Below are 21,160 nucleotides of genomic sequence, written 5' to 3' on the forward strand. Positions count from 1 at the left end.
TGATATCCTCCTCCCTCACACACAAACCCTGTTTGATATCCACCTTCTTCACACACTTATCCTGTTTGATTTCCTCCTTCCTCACACACTTATCCTGTTTGATTTCCTCCTTCCTCACACACTTATCCTGTTTGATTTCCTCCTTCCTCACACACAAACCCTGTTTGATATCCTCCTTCCTCACACATTCGTCCTGTTTGTTATCATCTTCCCTTACACACTTGTCCTGTTTGATATTCTCCTTCCTCACACACTTGTCCTGTTTGATATTCTCCTTCCTCACACACTTGTCCTGTTTGATATTCTCCTTCCTCACACACTTGTCTTGTTTGATATCCTCTCTCTCTCACACAGACTCTGCCTGACTTCACGTGCTCATCTTTGTAGGGGTGACAATATTAGGCAGCATATAGGATCAATAGTGTCAAATCGGTGACTATCAGCCACAACTTGTGTCAGACAGGGTATTATCAGAAAGAGTTTGTGTACGAGAGAGAGGAGGACCAGATATTTCAGCTCCTCTCTCATTGTCAGATCCTGTCTCATATTCCCCTGTCAAATTCTTCATTCCCGCCTGACATCTCTATGCATCCCCTAAACGATTCTCAACTCCTGTCTTAAATTTTGCATTCTCACACAAACTTTGTCTAATATTTCCCACTATCATTCACTAACTCTTCTTGTGAGTCCCTTCGATCTCACAATGATCTTGTCTGAAATTCCTCTCCCTCACACGACCCAGGCTCGGTTTTACCCACTTTCTCCCACTTTCTGATATTTCTTTCTCTTACACACAATCCTGTCTAATAGAGGTGAAAGCTAATGTGGCAATAGTCTAACCAGACCCTAGGGCTGCTCTCTCATTCGAGAGAGATGACTACTATATTCAACCTGAGGGTCAGGTGAGGGGAGAGGCTGAGAAGGAGAGTCCGTTATGGTAATCTCAGCCAGTGCAGGAATTAAACCCACACGCTGTTTGCATTACTCTGTATTACAAATCAGCCATCCAGCCAACAGAGCTAACTCCCTTGTATAATAATATCTTGTTTAATGCACAAACTTCTGATGTTTCAGTTTCTCTCTCAAGCTGTGTCAGATACTCTCTCTCTCACAAAGCTGACTTGATATTCCCCTCTCTCACAGATGAAAGCTGTTTCTTATTTCTCTCTCTCTCGCTCGCTGATACAGTTCAGTTCGATTTTCTCCCATAACTTCAAAGTCCTGCCTGATATTTCACTTTTTCCCACAACAAACCCGAAATAAAATTTCACTCTTTCTTCGAAATATAGGTACAGGAGGAGGCTGTTGAGTCTGTCTCAACAATGTAGATCATGACTAACCATCTCCTTAATGCCATTCTCCCACACTATCTCCACATTCCTTATGACATTAACCTCAGGAATTGAACCATTTCTATCTCAAACTTGCTCAATGATTGAGCTTTCATAGTCCTCTGTGGAAGAGAATTGCAAAGATTCACCATCCTCTGAATGAAGAAATTCCTCCTCATCTCAGTCTTAACTGTCCTCTCCCTGCCCTTTGAGATTATGCCTCCAGATTGCAGAAGTACCAGACATTGGAGACATCCTATCTATATCCATCTTCACTCCATGGAAGAATTTTTATGTTACAATGAGAACACTTTTCATCATTTGAAATTCTACAGAATATAGACCCAGTTTCCCACTCTCTCCATGTAAGCGTCCCAACATCCCCAGGATTAATCTGATAAATCTACATTGCTCGCCCTCTCTGGGAAGTATTACAGATACACAGTATTCAATGTGAGGTCTCACTGAGGTTCTAAACAAGTGCAGCTTTACTTCTGGACTCAGATCCTCCTGAAATGATTACCAATATAAGGTTTCCCTTTTCAATTGCCTACTGCACCTACGTGCTACATTTAGTGATTTATCAACAAAGACACCCAGATTCCTTTGGAAACCAACATTTCCCAACCCCTCACTATTTAAGAAATATTTTGTCTTTCTGTTTTTTCTGCCAAATCGAATAATCCACCTCTATTTACATTATATTCCACCTGCCATGTTTCCAACCCATTCACTTAGCCTGACCAAGTCCTCTTGAAGCCTTTTTGCACCTTCCTAACAACTTGCTCCCTCTGCCCCTGGCCCCCATCAATGTAGATGCAATTCCATGTCAGGATGGTGCGTGGCTTGAAAGGAAAGCTTGTAGGTGGTGGTATTCCTATGCATTTGCTACCTTTGTGCTCCTGGCTGGTAGAAATGACAGCTTTGGAAGGTACCTAGGTGGTTGCTGCAGTGTATCTTGTAGGTGATACACAATGACGGTGGTGAGGGGAATGAATTTTCAAGGTAATGGGTGGGGTGCCAATAATGGGTGCTTGTCCAGGATTGTGTTGAACTTTTTGAGTGACAACAAGCAGTACATAAGAATTAAAGTTTGTTCTTTGGACGGGGAGATGATTAACTTGTACAAAACACTGGGCCACAGCTGGTGCATTGCGTCTACTTCTGGGCACCACACTTTTCAGAGGGGCTGCAGAAAAAATTCATGAGAATAGTTCCAGGGCTGGGGAGCTTTAGTTCTGCAGATAAATTGGAGAAGTTTGCATCATCTTGCTTCGAGAGAAGGTTTTAAAGTTTTTAAAATCATGAGGGATTTGGATAGAGTAGATATGAATAAACTGTTCCAACTGGTAGAAGGATCAGGAATTAGAAGGAAAGGTTGAATTCAATTGACAAAGGACTCAACAGCAACAGAGGAAGAGCTTTATGACACCATGGGTGGTTAGGATTTGGAATTGGGCACCTGAGAGTTTGGTGGATATAGGTTCAATTGAGGAATTCAACAGGAAATGTTGCATGTTATCTGCAATGGAAGAATGTACAGGACAACAGAAAGTTGACAAGGGAGGGGCACTAATTGAGATGCTCCTTCATTGATGGTTCTGCACAGTAGCCTTGCACACTGTGATCATAGAATGATACAGCTCAGGAGGGGCATTTGGCCAGCTTTGGGCTTGATGAAGGGTTACCAAATTTGTCTCACTCTTAATCCTGCAGAGTTTTTCTATATTGACTTCATTTCTTTTGGTAAGGTACCATTGAATTAGTTTCCATTTCCCTTTCAGGGAGTGCATTCCAGACCACAGCAACTTGCAGTGTGAAGATTGCTTCATGTTGGCTTTGGCTAATTTACCAATTACTCTCAATGTATGTTGTCTTGTTTTGAACCTGCAGTCACTGAAAGCTGGCCCTTCCTCTTCACTTTATTAAAATTTTCCTGATTTTGAACAGCTCAATTAAAAGTCTCCTCACCCATGTAAATTTTTAGATTGCCAATTAAATCCAAATCCTAACATCTGTTTTTATTTTGTTTCAGATTTTAACCATTTCAGGCAACAGGAAACTGCCTGGCATGGTAACATAGGAAATGTCACTGAAGTTATAAAGTCATGCTTCATAAAGCAGAGCGTTAAATTGAAAGGAACACTCCAGCCTTGCTTTCCCGTTTGGCTAGGGGCAAGAAGTCGACACTCGATCTCTGAACCCGCTCTAACACCCTGATGTCCTTGTGTTTCTGACTGGATTGCAGGTGATATTAAGTTCAGCTTCAAACTTGGTGCACGTGCTTTGGTCACTGAAAACTGCTGTTGCTGACTTTATCTCCAAGTCACAACTTATTGTAAGATCAGTGATATTATTACATTCTAATTGGCCTGGGTGACACATTTTTAATTGGCTCAAGGGGTATTTGATCAATCTGTGATTGGTCCTTAAGGGTGATGGACATTGGCTAATATCACTAATATCCTCCCTTCTCACTATCCAAGGCCCCAGACACACCTCCAGGTGAAACAGTGCTTTACCTGCACCTTCACTCAATCGAGTTTACTATATTCGCTGCTCACAACATGCTCTCCTCTACTCCGGGGAGCCGAGACACAGACTGGGCAACCCGCTTTGTAGGACTCCTACGTTATGCAGAAATGATCCCAGGTTTCCGAGTTTCCACACAGACCATGTTCCCTGGCCCCAATGTCTCTGGGTCAGGGCCTGCTGCAGGTCTCCAGCGAGGCTCAGCACAAACTGGAAGAACAGCACAAACTCATTTTCCACTTATGGACCCTGCATCCTTCAGGACTCAATATAAAGTTCAACCATTTTAGAGCCTCAACACCTTCTTCCATGTCTTTTACCTACAGCCAAGGGCCTTATCATGACAAGGGGCTGCTTCAGGCACAGCCAACCCCATTTTCACCTGTAGCCACATGATCAGCTTTTCTTTCTCCCTGCCTCACAATTATACATCCCTTTGTCTGTCTGACTGCTCTTCTCTCTCTTTCTGGGCTCCATGTACACCGATTGCAGGAGATACAGCCCTCACCCCCTATCTACACTTTTTCCTAGCTACTATCAGTTCTGATGAAAAGTCCCTGGATATGAAACATTACGTCTGCTTTAACTCCACAGAAGCTACCAAACCTGCCGAGTTTCTCCAACCACATCTCTTGCGTTTCCCGCACTTCTGCCCTCATATCCGCTCCGCCCAACAAAAAATAAAGACTGGATACTCCACTTTAACTCCCACTCCCTGGGTGACATAACCATCCTGGGCCTCTTCCACTATCACAATGACACCACCCACAAACTGGAAGAGCGGCACGTCATATTCTGCCTCAGGAGCCTATAGCCTGATGGTCTGAACGTAGAATTCATCAGTTTTAAAATCTCCCCACCGCAGCCGCCGTCTCATCCCATGTCCAAGCCTCCCTCTCATTCCCCCCTCCTTGAACGGACACAACCTGTCCATCTTCTCTCCCATCTATCCGCCGCCCACCACCTACCTACATTCCCCAACAACACCTCTCTCCTCTATTTATTTCTCTGGTCCCTTCCCCCTACCCAGTCCTGAAGAAGGGTCCCGACCCAAAATGTCAACTTTCTTGTTCCTTCAGCATCTGCAGTTCTTACGATCTCCAAGTTTCTCAGATTTTTTTTCGTTCACATTGACTCCAGACGGCGTTCCCTGGGCGGGTCCTCACCTCCTATTGGTCACAGCCACGAGATTGACAGACTATCTGACCAATCGGAGCTGGGCGGTGTGCTATGGCCCGCCCTGGGCTCGCGCGCAGTCTCGAGGTGTGGCCGTTTAACTGACATAACAAGGTATGGAACCGGATGAACGCAGCAGGCCAAACAGCATAAGAGGAGCTGGAAAGCTGACGTTTCGGGCCTAGACCCTTCTTCAGAACCCCCTCCCCCATTTCTGAAGAAGGGTCTAGGCCCGAAACGTCAGCCTTCCTGCTGTGTTCATCCAGATTTACACCTTGTTATCTCTTATTTAAGACAGGTCAAAGAGGCGGGGGTGGAGCCAGTAAAGGTGAGAAGTTAGGGAGGGGATAGGTTAGTCCAGGGAGGACGGACAGGTCAAGGGGGCGGGACGAGGCCTGTAGGTAGGAGATGGGGTGGGGCTTGAGGTGGGTGGAGTGGATAGGTGGGAGAAAGGACGGACGTTTAACTGACTCTGCGCGAGCTCGTCGGGGGCGGCTTGGTGCCTTTCGCTGGAGAGAAATGGGAGTTTATTTTTAAATCTTTCCAGTGACGGTGAGAAAACACCTTCGATATTCATCAGCAAACCGTTAATGTGCAGATATTAAAAGGAGGAAACCTTTCCTATCCATGTCCCTGTCCAAATGATGTTGACACTTGGGATTAACAGGACAACAGGATGAGAAATCGAAGGATTTTGAGTGAAGTGACAGGAGAAATTGAAGGGGGAACTGGCCATAATATTACAGTCTGTCCTGGAGGTGCTAGGAGACTGGAGGATTGACAACTTGACGGGCTTGTCCCTAATTTAGTCTTGTCAGTTTAACTCTGGTGATGGGGAAGCTTCTGGTGACAATTATTTGGAATAAAGCTAATAGTCACGTGGGAAAAGTTGGGTTGATTCGGATAAGTCAAAAGGAAATTGTGCATAGTTAACTTGCTGAAGTTTTTTTGAAAATTTTACAGAAGGGTTCAATGAGGGCAATGTTTGCTGATGTGGTTTACATGGATTTCCAGAAAGTACACATGGTAGATTTATGAGGAAGGTTATAGGTCATGGTACAAGAGGCAGTGACAACATGGATACAACATTGACTGAGTGGTAGGAAAGAGAGAGTAATGGTTTCTGGATAAAGAAAGGTTTGGAGTGAAGTTCCAGGGGATCGATATTGGGACCTATGCTTTTTCTGATGTCCCCAAGGTTTGGGTAAAAGGCAACAATTGGCACTAGATAATAGAGCTGGACTAAGTAATGGAGTTGGAGCAGGCTCAGTGGACCAAATGGCTTCTTTCTGCACCATAAATATTCTGTGAATTTTGATCAGACAGTGAGAGAGCTGGGGAGGATGAAGCCAGTAAGATCAAACAATGTGAGAGACAGAGCAGTCATAGCAGTTTTGTTAAACTGTGTATTTGTAGGGGTTCCAAGCAAGTACCTTTGGGATTTGACAAAATTGAAATTCTAGTTCACACTATTTTGTCACATGTTCTCTCCAGTCATAATGCACATCCAAAGTGAACAGGTTGAGAAAAATAATCTATGAAGAGGGAAATGAGGATTGTTTGTTGAAGAATAACAGCAGATTAATCAGTGCAGGACTTTGTGCCAAGTAGATACAATCCTTCTGATTCAAATGGTTTTCATAGATAAACAGTTGAGAAAAGCAAAAACATTCTGTTTAATGTGGTTAAAATACTAGTCCATTTGCCCCTGGGTAAACCTTACAAGGTAAGGCAGGAAGTTTTAGACGCAAAATTTACAAGGTATTTTTGGAAATGGTGAGAAGGTGAAAGCAAGAACAGTTATCCGGTGTGAGGCTCTGCAGTCAAGTATAAATGGAGATCACTTTCTGTTTCATAACACAGTTACAAGGTTTTTTTGTCTCGTAGCATTTGATCAGAAAAGTGACTCCACTTTCAGGCAGAGTAGTACTAACTGACAAGGCACTCTTTATTTGGTGTATCTGAATTCTCGCCATTAGTTCTGAATATTAAAATGGTTCTGACAAATCAAGTGGGAGGCTAAACTAAGAAGCTACTTGCTGTCAATTCATTAAGGTGTTGCAGTGACAAACGGCTAAGATTAGCACAACCTCTGACCATAATCTATGGAGTCTTGTTGGATAGTGAATGTTGAACACAGCTTTGTAATTATTCAATGTTTGCAGTTTTTAATACTGGGGATAACAATACAGAAGCAGAACAATTCCACAACTCCAGGTGGCATACTCAATTCTAAATAAAAATCTCAAATTTAAATCAGAGCAATGACCTAAATGTCATCCCAATGGTATTGATATGAAGGGAGAACTGACTAAAACTGTTATTGTCACTAGACTAAGGATATGATCAATAAACAGTCGGAAATTTAAAAGACCTTTCAATTTAAAAAAAAAAACATTCCCTTATAAAACAAAAACTGAGCAGACAGATCTATCTATGCGTCACCTGCGAAATGTCAATTTTTTTTGAACCAGAGACAGGATTAATTATGAGCATAAGGAAATGGTAGAGACATTGAATAAATAATGTTCTGTCTTCATAGTAGAAGATGCAAGATCCCTATCAGAAAACGTCAATGGGGACTAATAAGAATGAGGAAACTGAACTCATTAATATTAACAGAGACAAAGTTGTGGAGAAAATTAAGGAACATTTTGTATTCATTCCTGGGATGTGGGAGTTTCTGGCTCAGTCAGCATTTGTTTCCCTTAAACTGAGTGTTTTGCCTGATCATTCAAGAGGGCAGTTAAGAGTTGACCACATGGCAGAGGATCTGGATTCGCATGTAGGCCGGACTAGATGGCAGATTTCCTTTCCTAAATGGCATTAGTGACCCAGATGGATTCCTATGACAATTCATAACCACCATTAGGCCAACTTTAAATTCCAAATTTCTATTGAATTCAAATTTCCCCATGTTGGGATTTGAACCCATATCCCTAGAATGTTAGCTGTGTCCCCTAGATTACTCATCCAGTCTGTCATATTCTCAGGTCTGATGGCCTACATTCTTGGATTCTAAATGACACAAATACAGAAATAGTGGTCATGATTTTTTGAAATTTTCTTGAGTCTGGATCAGTGTCAGCTGTTTGAAATTTAGCAAATGGAACATGGCAGCTGAACAAATAAAGGCGCGAGAGAACAGGAAACTTGTAGGCAGAGGGCTTGACTTCAGGACAATTCTGGAATCAACTAATAAGGAAACCTTAATGCATTTGGAAATGTATACTCTTTTTAGAACAAGTCACCATGGTTTAACAAAAGGGAAATCTTGTTTGACAAACTACTTTTTCTTGTGGGCGGTGTATCTAATCAGTGAGATAAAAGAATCTGTGTTTGTTATACACTTGGATTTTAAAAAGGGATTTGAGAAAGTGACACACAAAAGGTAATACTGAAGATAAAAAGTCAAGAAGTTGGGGCTAATGTATTAGCATGAGTAGAGAATTGATTAATGGATGAGAAGCACAGCATTGCCGAAGATGGGCTGATATTTAACAAGGCAACATTCTCCCTTTCAATCCCCCAAGATTCCCCCACTGTCAACATCCTGGGGTTACCATTGACCAGAAACTTAACTGGACTCACATATAAACACAGTGGTTACAAGAGCAGATCAGAAGCTAGGAATACTGCGGCAAGTAACTCACCTCCTGACTCCTGAAAGCCTGTCCACGATCTACGAGGCACAAGTCAGGAGTGTGATGGAATACTCCCCGCTTGCCTAGATGAGTTCAGCCCCAACTACACTTGAGAAGCTTGACACCATCCAGGACAAAGCAGCCTGCTTGATTGGCACTACATCCACAAGCATTCACTCCCTCCACCACCACCGCGCTCAATAGCAGCAAGTACTATCTACAAGATGCATTGCAGGAATTCACCAGAGATTCTCAGACAATTCCTTCCAAACCCACAAGCACTTCCATCGAGAAGGACAAGGGCAGCAAATATAAGGGAACACCACCATTTCAAGCTCCCCTCCAAGCCGCTCACCGTCCTGACTTGGAAATATATTGCCATTCCTTTACTGTTGCTGGGTCAAAATGCTGGAATTCCCTCCCTAGTTGCATTATGGGTCAATCCACAGCAGGTGGATTGCAGCAGTTCAAGAAGGTAGCTCACCACAACCTTCTCAAGTGCAACTAGGGGCATGCAATAAATGCTGGCCGGCCAGCCAGCAATACCCACATCCCACAAGTAAATATATAAAAAGAGAATTTTAGTATTTCTGTCTAACCTTATTTCATTTATTATAGAATATCAGAATCTGGAACAACTTTAACCATCATGGCTGAAAGTTCAAGCAGGGGAGAAGTTCCAGTTGCTTTAAAAAAAAATGAAAATGGACACAGGTAGGTTGACAAGATTCTTTAAAATATTATTTCTCTTTTGCTAAATTGTGCCAGAACCTGTAGCTCTCACAGGAAGAAGCAACAAACGGGCTAAACAGAAATAGGAAAAGGAGTGACTGTCTTGAGTGACATGAAAATAACAGGTGGATGGAAGCTCCTGGATTACTGGAACTGTTCAGTAGATATCTGATATTGACATGAATCAAGAAAGGGACTTTGAGCAGGGTCTGCAGTGTAAGACCAGGGACCAAGAAGCTTACCCAAGTGGAGAGGAGTCTGGGGCTTAGAGGTGCTGGCACACAAGGAGAGCAATTCTATATATGGCAGATTCTATAGTTAGCAGAATTGACAGACTTTAGTACAGACCTAAGCAGTTCCTGTGTGGTATATGATCTCCCTGATGTTAAACAGATGAATCTCCAGAATAAAGTGGAATGACTTTTGGGAAGAAAGGGAGAACATAAGATTGGAGTTTGGGACAATACTCAAAATACATGGGGGAGGGAGCGCATTTTCCCTGAAAGTTCACAAAACACCTGGGAAATTTCAATCACTGGGGCAAACAGTGGGAGAAGAGTTATCCCCATAAATGCAATGGATATAATCTGATGAGCAGCTTGTCCATTTGCAGGCTGCTTCTCACCCATATCTCCTTACAGACTCTCAGTGAGTCTTTCAGCAGCAAATGTGGGAGGGAGGCAGTGAGACGGACAGTGCTGGCAGGGAGCAAAGCTGCCAGAGGAAGTCAGGTTGACAAAAGTTGGTGGGACGGAAAGTGAGGTTTGCAAAGTTGTGGCCCAGGCACTGTACTCCAAAAGATAATTGTTTTCAACCACAATTTATTTCAGTTCACCACACTCCCCCCCGCCATCCCATTGACTACTGACTCCCCATATTTATATATCTAATTTATATCCAATTAACTTTTCATTAATATATCCATCTCCCATTCCCTCATTTCATTAGGTTTTGGGTATTCCTTCAGACTGTATTAGATGAATACAGATTTCCATTTTCCTTTTGGTAATATAACAAAATAATAATAATAGAACAAAACTTAGAAATTGACAACTGATTATATTCCCATTTTTTACCAATTAAAATTTGGAGATAGTTCCATTCTCCATGATCTATTATAAAACAGCAATATTCATTCTCTATTTCGTTTTTGTTTCAGACATTTCATTGAATGTATGTTATCCCATAGTGACTTATCATCGATGTAGTACTCAATGGGTTTTGCTGCTGAATAATCCCTTTTTGGAATTTCTTCTAATATTTTTGCTAGGAAAAATGCCATATCTCCCTCCTCACTGAGAATAAGAATCTTTGCTATGAACATTTTACTATTCTTCTGATAGTTTTAGATTCCCAAATTAAGGTGCAACAATTTACTTCCCATTTCCACTAGCAAAGTTCCAAGCCTCCTTGCAGTGGAGATTTGCATGAGAAGCATCACTTTAAAAAAAAAAGTTTCATGTTCCTGGTATCTCCCAGGATGAAATTATTTTTAAAAGCTGCTTCATTTCAATTTGTTTTCAATTATTTGTCCAAACAATATCCTTCACCTTGGAATATTTCATAGTTGTACTCAACATTTGGACTTCAAAACTGGCATCTGACCTGGCTTGAGTGCCCAGCCAAGCCAATTCAGCTGTTCAATTAAATGTTGCAATTCCTCCATTTCAGTCTTTTGAAAGCTGTCATATCTTTTTTGAAACCTGACTTTGACTGGTGAAAATGGAGCAATTGTTAAATTTAAATCTGAAATTAACAACATCTGTTATTAATCAAGCATATCAGGGGTATCGGCTCAAGGCAGGGAAATGGAGTGAGGCCATGGAGCAGCCGCGATTTTATTGAGGGGCAGAACAGGCTTGAGCGGCTGAATGGCCTCCTCTTGTTCCTGTGAAACTTGTTTACATATTTACCAGAACTCTTCTGTAAAATCTAACAGCGATTAATTAATAAGAAAACAGAAAATCTATACCAAGGTAGGGCTCACTCTGCTGAAACCACTTGGATGGGGCTGTGTATTTCTCAACTTACAGTTACTGCTAATTAAGTCTGGTAAATGGCGCTGTATTCAGGTGTTGTAAAACTCATGGTAGCAGCTCCCTGCCTGATCCCATGTGTTTTTTTTTAAACTTTGGCTTATGAGTTGTTCGCACCTCTAGCTCAGCTGCCATTTATTAACCATCTCTAACTACCATTGAACTGAGCCACTTGTTAGACCATTTCTAGGGGTAGTTAAGAGACAACCGCATTACTGTGGGTCTGGAGTCACAGAAAAGGCCAGACCAGGTAAGGACAGGTGATTTCCTCATTCCTATAGGGTATTAGTGGACCAGATGGGTTTTACGACAATTGACGTGAGGTTAGATGGTCACCATTAAACCACATTTCTATTGTCCAGGGCTTAACTGACCTCAGATTTTACCATCAGCCTAGATGGGATTCAAATCCATTTCTGATGAAGGGTCTAGGCCCGAAACGTCAGCTTTCCTGCTCCTATGATGCTGCTTGGCCTGCTGTGTTCATCCAGCTCTACACCTTGTTATCTCAGATTCTCCAGCATCTGCAGTTCCTACTATCTCTCACAATATCCTCGAATTTAAATAAAAACCTTCGGGGCTGAGTGAGAGGGGGGGTGAAAATGTAACATAAATTCGGTAACGGTCACCTAGTTCTGCTAAGCCGGGCCCAAGCGGAATCGCTCCTCCTCCACCCCCAATGTCCCACCATCATAACCTTCAGGAATGGGACTTTGCCAACACAGACCGCTCTCCTCCTTTCTGGGTGGGACTGCTGCCATTTTAGCTTCAGGCCGTGGCACCGAGATGGTGGTTAACAGCCGCCTTGTGCCCCAAGTAACCATTAGCAGCTGCTTCAGAAGAAAAACTCTTTAAAGAGAAACAACCCTTTCAGGAGAGAAAACAAAAACAAAAAACGGCCGACTCCAGATGTTGCCAAACAAATAATGTGTCAGAATGAAAAATAGTCACACCGACAAAGAGTAGAAAGTGATGAAGAAATTGTGTGTCGGTGCATCAAGTCCCAAAGTGTACTCTTCCAAAGGACAGCCGCACCCGGACTCGAAACATTGTCTCTGCTTTATCTCTCTCCGGGCAGATGCTGCCAGACCTGAAGCACAGAAAAAGGTACTCGGGGGGTGAGTCCTTGTTCAGGATTCTCTTAAAGATTCAGTTGGCAGGTGTAATACAATGTGGAAAAGTGTGTAAGGTTATGCACTGGGATTAGAAGGAGAAAGAAGCAGAGTGTTTTCTAAATGGGCAAAGGCTTTGGAAATCTGAAGCACAAAGAGACTTGTTAGTCTGTGTTCAGCATTCTCTTCAGGTTAAAGTGCAGCTTCAGTTGGCAGTTAGTGTTTGTTTGAGAAGGCTAGAATACAAGACCAGGGATGTACTGCTCAGGTTGTATAAGGCATTTGGAATATTGTGAGCAGTTTTGGATCCCATATCAAACGAAGATTTTTTTTATTTCAAAAATATACCTTGTAAAGAAAATGTTTATATACATCCATTGTTACGAAAGCATTTTGGTTCTATACAATAGCATATGAAGAAAACAACAACAATGGAGTTTCAGAAATCTTTTCTGAAGAAGGGACCCAAGCCAAAACATCAACTTTCCTGCTTCTCTGATGCTGTCTGGCCTGCTGTGTTCCTCTAGCTCCATGCTGCATTATCTCACTCTACTCTATCACTGTCACTGACCCAGGGGAGTGCAAACTGACCCAATTGTGTCTCTGTTGCTGACCAAAGGGACAACAGTCTCTGTTAGAGACCCAGATCTGAGCAGACCAACCCCACTGTGCCTCTGTTACTTATCCCGGGGAGAGCAGACTGACTCCACCGTGTCTGTTAAACTGACTCCAAGGAGAGCAGGCTGATACCACTGTTTCTGAACCACTTGTGCCTTGAAGAAGGATTTGTTCCTTCCTGTTTCTCTTGAAGTGGGGTGTTGTCAACCTGGAGCCAAGGTGTCTGCTGCATGGAAAGCAGAGCAAATGGCTTTGGTTTTTTTTAAATTTAAAAGCAACATGAGATGTGTGGAGTCAGGCTCTGACAGATCCAGGGTTTTATTTTGCTTTCAGTTGCTGAAGTTGCATTTTTTGGTGTTGAAGCTACTAGTTGCAACTCTCATCGCTCTCTGCTGTTGACAAAAAGCTTGAGTTCTTTCTCTGCTGTGAGATTGTTTCTTTGGTGTTCCTTTCTCCTGGACTGGAGGAGATAGCAAGTGAGGAAAATCTGTTTTGCTGAATTTGCCTTTACTAAAGGTGCATTTATAGGATGCTGCTGTATTGGAAGAGTTCATGAGTAGAAATTAAATAATATATTATTTTGTTAAGTATTTTGATGGAGTTCAAGTTGTGCCCCAATTCTATTTTTGTTGTTTGTGTTTTAACTGTGGTGTAAGAATTAAGTATGTTTTGCTTAAAGTCTGGTAAGTATGACCAATCGAATTCTAGCTGGTACACAGTGCATTAGAACTGTCCACAGTACTACATACCATGTCTTACTAAAATTCTACGTAACTGTACTCAAACCCCCTTGAAATATAGGCCAACATTCTGCACGTTTTAGGAGGGATGTGAAATGCACGGGAGAGGGTGCCGAGAAGATTTACCAGGATGTTGCCTGGGTGGAGAGTTTTAGTTCTGGAGAGAGTTTTGACAGTCTGGGGTTGTTTTCATTATTGCAGAGGAGATGGAGAGGGGACACAATTCAGATACATAAAAATAAGATGGGCACAGATGGTGTAGACAGGAAGAACCACTTCCCATTAATGGAGGGATTAATAACCGGGGACATAGATTTAAGTGAAGAAAATTGGACCTTTTATTTGAGGGAGGTGTAGAACGTCAATAGCTAAATGTCTAATAGCTAGATGTGGTGGCCCATAGGCGGGGACACAATTTGGCTAAGGTGTGGAATGGGTGGTAGGGATCCTATTCCCATTTAATAATTGTCTCATTACCTGCTTCATTGATCATCTTGAGAGGATAAGACAGGGCTAGCTGCTGGGTTTCTGGGAGTCTATTTCCTAGGTTATATCTCCGGCTGATAGTTATGCGCTGGGGTCCTCTGTGGTGTATAATTGCTCCAAACTGTTCCAGTAAGTCATTCCCACAATTGTCTCGCTTACCCTCACGTTATACCAAAATCTCTGCATCACTACAATACCGTTAATCTGGACGGGGATGGGTCAGTTTCTTAGCGGAACTTACAACCCCAGCTATATTGGTGGTTTTACCAGACAAGGGGAACCCTTGTATGTCGGTCATGGATACTGAGGCACCCGTGTCTACGAGCATATCACACTGCCAGCCCCCTAACAGTGCCATCACGTAGAGTCGGTGATCATCAGGACCATTGTTGAGGGCCGATACCCGCCAATTGAGCTTTAGCAGCCACTGGAGCTCTTCTGCTGTCATTTGGATTATTGGTCCACTGCCCCCGGTGGACGGGCTTGCCACCAGGGCTGATATTGGTGTAGGGGATCTGTTGCACCTATTGTTTTTCTGCTGTTTTGGTCCTTGCCCTTCTGTGCCTCCCCCCTTTGCCCAACATTGTTGTTTCGAGTGCCCTTTGCGTCCACAGTTGTGACATGGCGCTGGGCCGCTATTGCTCTGTTGTAATGGGCGTTTGTTAGGGCATTCTCTGGCAAAATGTCCCTAACCGCTCTATAAGACACTCTATTTCTGATCGGTCAGCTTGAGCAGCCATCACAGCCACCTCCCCTAGGGAGGGGTACAGGGTACTTACTGTTCTTTTGGGTGTCCCTGTTCTGCTTTTTTGATTCTGCTCTGCATTCATGGCCCACGAGACTTCATCGGCATAGTTTTTTCCCTATTGGGATTCCTAAATCCGCTATTTGCCTCAGGTGACTGCCAATGCCGTCCTTCAGTATTTGTAAAAAGATAGCATCGTTTTGGGTCAGGTTACGTATACCTGCATATATTACATATGCCCTAAATTTCCACTCCGCATAGTCCTCAAACTCTAGGGGGTTTTCGACGATTCGGGTGATGCGAGTCCAATCGGCTCGCCCTTCTCCACTTGCGTCTACACACACACTTTTAAAATCATCGTATTTTTGGTCATCAGTTCGACCATCGTCCCCCGTGATCCAGCCCCGGCCTTGCATGCCCTCAGGTAGCTTCTGCCAGGCTGTCAAAGATAATTTCGCTTTGACAAATGCCTGGATGTCGTCCAGCGACAATCCATGCGCTTCTCTTAACTCGTCCATTTTTTCCCAAAATTTGGTATTGTTAGAGTTACTCGTGGGTTTAGGTAGGGCTTCTAACAATTGTTACCTTTTCCCGGGGGTTAAGGGTAACGTTGTTACGAGGGGTCCACCTCGGCCTCCCTCCTGCTTTGTAACTGGGCAAACACGGGGTCCCTTTGGACCCTCCCCGCATCCGTACGGGTCAGGCCAGTGGTCATCATCATCGTGATGTTCATATTTGGCCCGTTCAGTAACAATATTCCAGTCATTGTCCTCTACTAGCTCCCATGACCCAGACGACTGCGGTTTCACACCGTCAGCGGTAGGTGGGGCTGATGGTGCAAAGGGCGGTGGTGAGCTGAAAAAAGATGCCTGTTGGCATGTTTTCGGCCTCTTTTTGTAGTTGTTTCATAGCAAGTACTTGTTTTTCATTCTGGGAGTTGTTTACTCACTGTTCGTATAATGCGGCTACAATTATTAGCCCCTTCTGTGCTCTATCTTTCTTTTGCCCTAGCCACCATGCTTTTTGCTCGCTGGCGGTTCAGTGCTCATTCCATCCATTCTTAGTCATGTTTGTGATCAATTTCTTATTAGCCTCATATTGTGTTTGCAGGATGGATCCTTCAGGACCCCATCCTTCTTCTCCGCTAGCCATGACCTGTTGTTAGGTAAGTCCGTCGACCTATGCTGATCCGTTAGCCCAGGTCTCTTTCCCTGCCTATTGACGGTCCGTCCGTCGATCTCTTAATAGAGTCACTGCGCACTTATTACCCGGGGGCCATCCGTCTGCCAAGACTTATTACCCAGGTCTCCCCACGTTTGAGTAATTTCGGTCAGGTGCCGCAATTTACAGAGTCAATACCGGAGATACGTCTATTCTAACCTAAGAGGGTGGTAAAATAATGTACTCACCCCAATAATAATCGCATCTTGGCGGACTCGGACAGAGCACCCTGCTTGCAGCGCGAATCGGTAGGGGGTCTTTTCGAACTCTGAAAGACACACCACGAGGACGAGAGTCTTGCTTCAGCAGTAGCACTTCTTTATTCAAGCTTGCAATCGATTACAGCAGAGAGAGCTCCAAGACACAGTCTCACAGGACGGCCAGGGAGGCTCTGATTAAACAAGTTAAAACAAACTGCATTTGTACTGTGTTTTATCAAGGCAAAGTCATTACTTATGCAACCAGACATACATTAATTGAAGAGGAATGCGGTGAAGATAAGAGTGTACACATGCTGCGAGCCCTAGCTTTTTGCTATCTGTCCTACGTGACTGCGCAGGCTAGGGAAAGGCAGTTTGCAGTTACAGCAATATGTACTGTTTCATAAAGCTGAAGTTTCCCTACTTCGTGCTCCTAGTCATGTATTATTTTAAATCATTTCTGCTCAGCCTAAATTAGACAGTCTCAACATGCAAGTATTCCACAATTCCCTCCTTTTTGATCCGCGATCAACTTCACCAGCCTTCTTCTGCAAACGGAGGGTCATACCCCAGGGAAAAAGGTCTCGTGTCCAAGCATTCCTTCTCATCATTATCGGGATTGTTGGATATGTAACGGGAAAACATGGGAACAGGGTTTTGTCTCCCCTGGGGAAGGATGGCGTATATTAGGTGGGTCGCAAAACGCATACTACACTTTTAACAAGGATGATCCCATAGTGGATCAGGGTGCTCCACCAAGTCCCAAAGGGGCACCATCCAGATCCTGGGGGATTGTAGTTCTGGAATTGATTCCCTATCCTATGGTTACTAACCGTCAAGTCCTGGGTTCTGAGTCAGAACGGAGCAGTCTTTAAGTTTTAAATCTTCATCTTCCATCCTTCCCCTAGGATAACCTGACTACGTGTTTGTGTGTAATGTCATAGGGGTTTGTGGCTGGGTGGTGGCAAAGGGCTCCTTCACTACCAATGTGTAAAATAACTTCTGGTTTCTCACTCTCCCCTTTTAAGAATATACTTCAAATGTTTTGACACTCCTTCTTCCTGCCACCACGAAAACAACACACTATCCTAGATTCATGCTCACTGCCTCAGAATCTCCTGTCCGTGCCCTTGACAGAAGAGTCCTTTAACCTCCTCCAGTTCCTGTACGGGTCCCTACCTCGTAAAACTCCAGTCCTCTCTCTGTAATCTTTCACAGACCCCACATCCCTCCCTACCTCTGTAACGTCCTTCAATATCTGCAACTCTCCCTATCTCTGTCATCCTCCAGCCCATACGCCCCCTCGCTCACTGTAACATCTTCCGCAACAATATGCCTCCTTGTCTCTGTGATTTCAAGTCTCTGCACATCTCCCTACCTGTGTAACTCCCTCCAGCTGTGACATCCCTCTCATTCTCTATCACCTCCTCAAGCCCCTACACCCCACTGTATCTCTGACCATCTTCCAGCGATGCTAGAATTGGCTAGGCCAGAGGAAAAGAGTGACATTTGAAATGATAGCTTCTGTCCCATGTTAAGACTTAGTTCTGAGTATTTTACCAGTTTAAATAAGCTCAAAACTTTCTCAATAGTCTCTGGAACATTAACTCCCCATTCCCCTCAAACCCTCAGTCAGTGCAGGAGGAAGAATTTCAAACCTCACCCTCTACTGTCTGATCAGTTCGCTAATGGTCTTTTCATAGAGTTGTGTTCTCTTTGTGAAGTGAAGTTGTTTTGATCTTCCCTCTGATCACATTTACTCCCAGACTGATCAGCCAGAGACACAGTCAGTGCAGTGACCTTGCCTTCCCTGGGTTTACTCGTGCAGCCTCGTGTCTCAGACGAAGCCAGTTTACAACCCGATTGTGATGTTGGATCTCTCTCTCTGTGATGTACATGGTGAGGTCACACTTGTTCTGTGACGTCAAACTTTGACCTGTCCAGTTCAAGGGGCCTCATTGCGATCAAACAGGGAGTTACCGAAACCCTCACTTTTCTGAGGTTAGTCTAGGATGCACAATGCTGTTCTGGACGTAGACAGTAGGGTGTACGGGTGCACTGGAGAGGGTGCAGAGATTAACCAGGATGTTGCCCGGGGTGGAGAGTTTTAGTTCTGAAGAGGGACTTGACAGACTGGGGTTGTTTACATTATCGCAGAGGAGATGGAGAGGGGACACAACTAAGATGGGCACCACCAAGACTGAATGTGGACTGATACCCATGAACCCCGTCTCGATCCCTGGACGAGTACATCCTCCTAAAAAACAAAACCCCATCAGACCAGAGGCAAGGATGGCCACCACTAAAATAGTGGAAGAATTAGCTGCACAGAGATTAGTGAAGCAAACTCAGTCCATAACAAACTCACCTATTTGGCCCGTGAGAAAACCGGATGGGTCTTACCGGCTGACCATCGATTACACGAGCCTTAATAAATATGCCGATATAATAACGCCTATTGTGACAGATCCAAATACCATATTGAATGGAGTGGGGACCAGTAAGATCATATACACAGTACTGGACATAATGAACGGATTCTGGTCTCTCCCGGCTCGGGACGAGGATCAGTACAAATTCGCATTTACTGTAGGAGATATACAATATACATGGACCCGACTCCCTCAGGGGTTCCATAATAGTCCTGCAATATTCCACTGGGTCATGGCAGGGATACTACGCCCTATAATACAGGGACTTGACACCAGCTGTGTTGTTTTGCAGTATGCAGATGACATACTTATTGCATGAACAACTCCCCGAAACCATAGCAGCTTAGTAATGAAAGTGTTAAAGACCCTAGAGGCAAGCAGCCTGAAAGTGAACCCGAAAAAAGCCCAATTAGGACAGAAACAGGTCGCTTACTTGGGGCAGGTGCTGACAGAAGGGGAACGGAAAATCCCCAAGGACCGTAAACGGGCAATAAAGGAACTCAATCACCCAGCCCCAGTAAAAGTGGTCCGACAGCTGCTCAGGCTCTTGAACTATTGTAGACAGTATATAGAAGACTATGGTAGTATAGTCTGACCAATCCAAGACCTAGTTAAAGGGGGGAAAGCAAGCACCGATAAGATAAACTGGACCAGAGAATGTGATACAACAAGGTGCAGGGCTGGATGAACACAGCAGGCCAAGCAGCATCATAGGAGCAGAGAGGCTGACGTTTCGGGCCTAGACCCTTCATCAGAAAAGATGATGCCTTCAGTGAAGTAAAAGCCAGGCTCCTACAGACTCCCGCACTGGGACTGCTAAACCCCAGGAAGCCCTTTCACCTCTTTTGCCACGAGTACCAAGGACACCAGTCAGCAATCCTGTTACAAGAACACAGGGATAGACTGAGACCAATAGCATATTATTTGGCGAAAATAGACCGAGTAAGGATGGGCTAACATGCCTGCCTCCGTAATGTACAATGGGCGGGCGTGGCCGGTCCAAGTATCGGAACCACTGTGCTATGCCGGAAAGATCATTTTACGCAGCCCGCACAGTATTGTGCAGTTGCTCGAAACTGGTAAACTAAAGGGCATAACAGATAGTCGAAGAGCGAAGGGGGAAGCAGCGCTACTGCCAGAATAGACAATGTGGAGGTAGTAAAAGACAGCCGGGAAAACCCCGCGGAATATCTGACTACAAGCCGAATTGAAGGTGGAAAGCATTGCTGCCAACATCTTATACTGCCACACAGTCAGCAGGAAGGAACAGTTAGTGAGGAACCATTAGAAGGAGAAGACGTATACCAGTTGTATGTGGATGGATCAAGGAAGTATGTTGATGGCGAGCCCCACACCGCGTGGGCAGTCGTAGGGAGGGATCATGAGTTAAGGAGCTAGGATTCATGGAATGTGATCCGCCCAAGTAACTGAATTAATTGCCCTTACCTGGGCATTAGAAATGAGTAAAGGGAAAAAATTAAGTATATATACCAATAGCCGTTATGCCTTTGGTGTGGTCCATGACTACATGTATGCCTGGGCTGGGAGGGGATACGTGACTTCTACCGGAAGTCCCATTGCCCATCAGGGATGTATAAAGCAGTTGGTAGATGCAGTAAAAAAGCCAAAAGAGGCAGCAGTAATCAAAATAAAAGCGCACTGTAAGATTATAACCCCTGAACAGGCCGGAAATGCGGCAGCAGATGAGCAAGCCAAAAGGATGCTAGAAAACGCGCAGATCAGAATCATGAAATTGGCCAAGACTACTACATCCCTCACAGGCGATATATAGAAAATAGCCGACATACACCAGACCATGACTACAGCAGAACAACAGGAATGGACCCAATTAGGAGCACAAGCTGGGTCGGAAGGGGTCTGGAGAATACCATACAAAGAGGTAAGTAAAATTATAGCTCCCCGCTGCATCCAAAACATATTGTTGGAGGTCCATCATGGAACTGCGCACAACAGCCGCGAGAAAATATTGACCCAACTCTTAAAACACTGATGGTGGCCAGGGATAGGAAGGGACACAGCTAAACACTGTCAACGGTGTATTCAATGTGCCCAAACAGAACTTGGAAAACCCTGTAAAATAGAAATAGGAAGACAGCTGTGACTAAAAGGTCCCTGGGAAAAAGTACAAATGGAC

General features: G+C 44.0%; 1 long non-coding RNA gene across 1 annotated transcript in view; it reads left to right on the top strand.

Annotated features, from left to right (window-relative positions):
* Window positions 1-5,476: 5,476 nt before the first annotated feature.
* LOC125488053 overlaps window positions 5,477-21,160 on the top strand; it is a 33,579-nt gene continuing 17,895 nt past the window's right edge. Inside the window, exons 1-2 of the long non-coding RNA XR_007266200.1 lie at window positions 5,477-5,591; window positions 9,302-9,397. This is a non-coding gene — a long non-coding RNA (uncharacterized LOC125488053). The remainder of the gene's footprint in view (window positions 5,592-9,301; window positions 9,398-21,160) is intronic.

The sequence above is a fragment of the Rhincodon typus genome, chromosome 48, assembly GCF_021869965.1.
Source record: "Rhincodon typus isolate 14 chromosome 48, sRhiTyp1.1, whole genome shotgun sequence".
Taxonomy (NCBI): Eukaryota; Metazoa; Chordata; class Chondrichthyes; order Orectolobiformes; family Rhincodontidae; genus Rhincodon; species Rhincodon typus.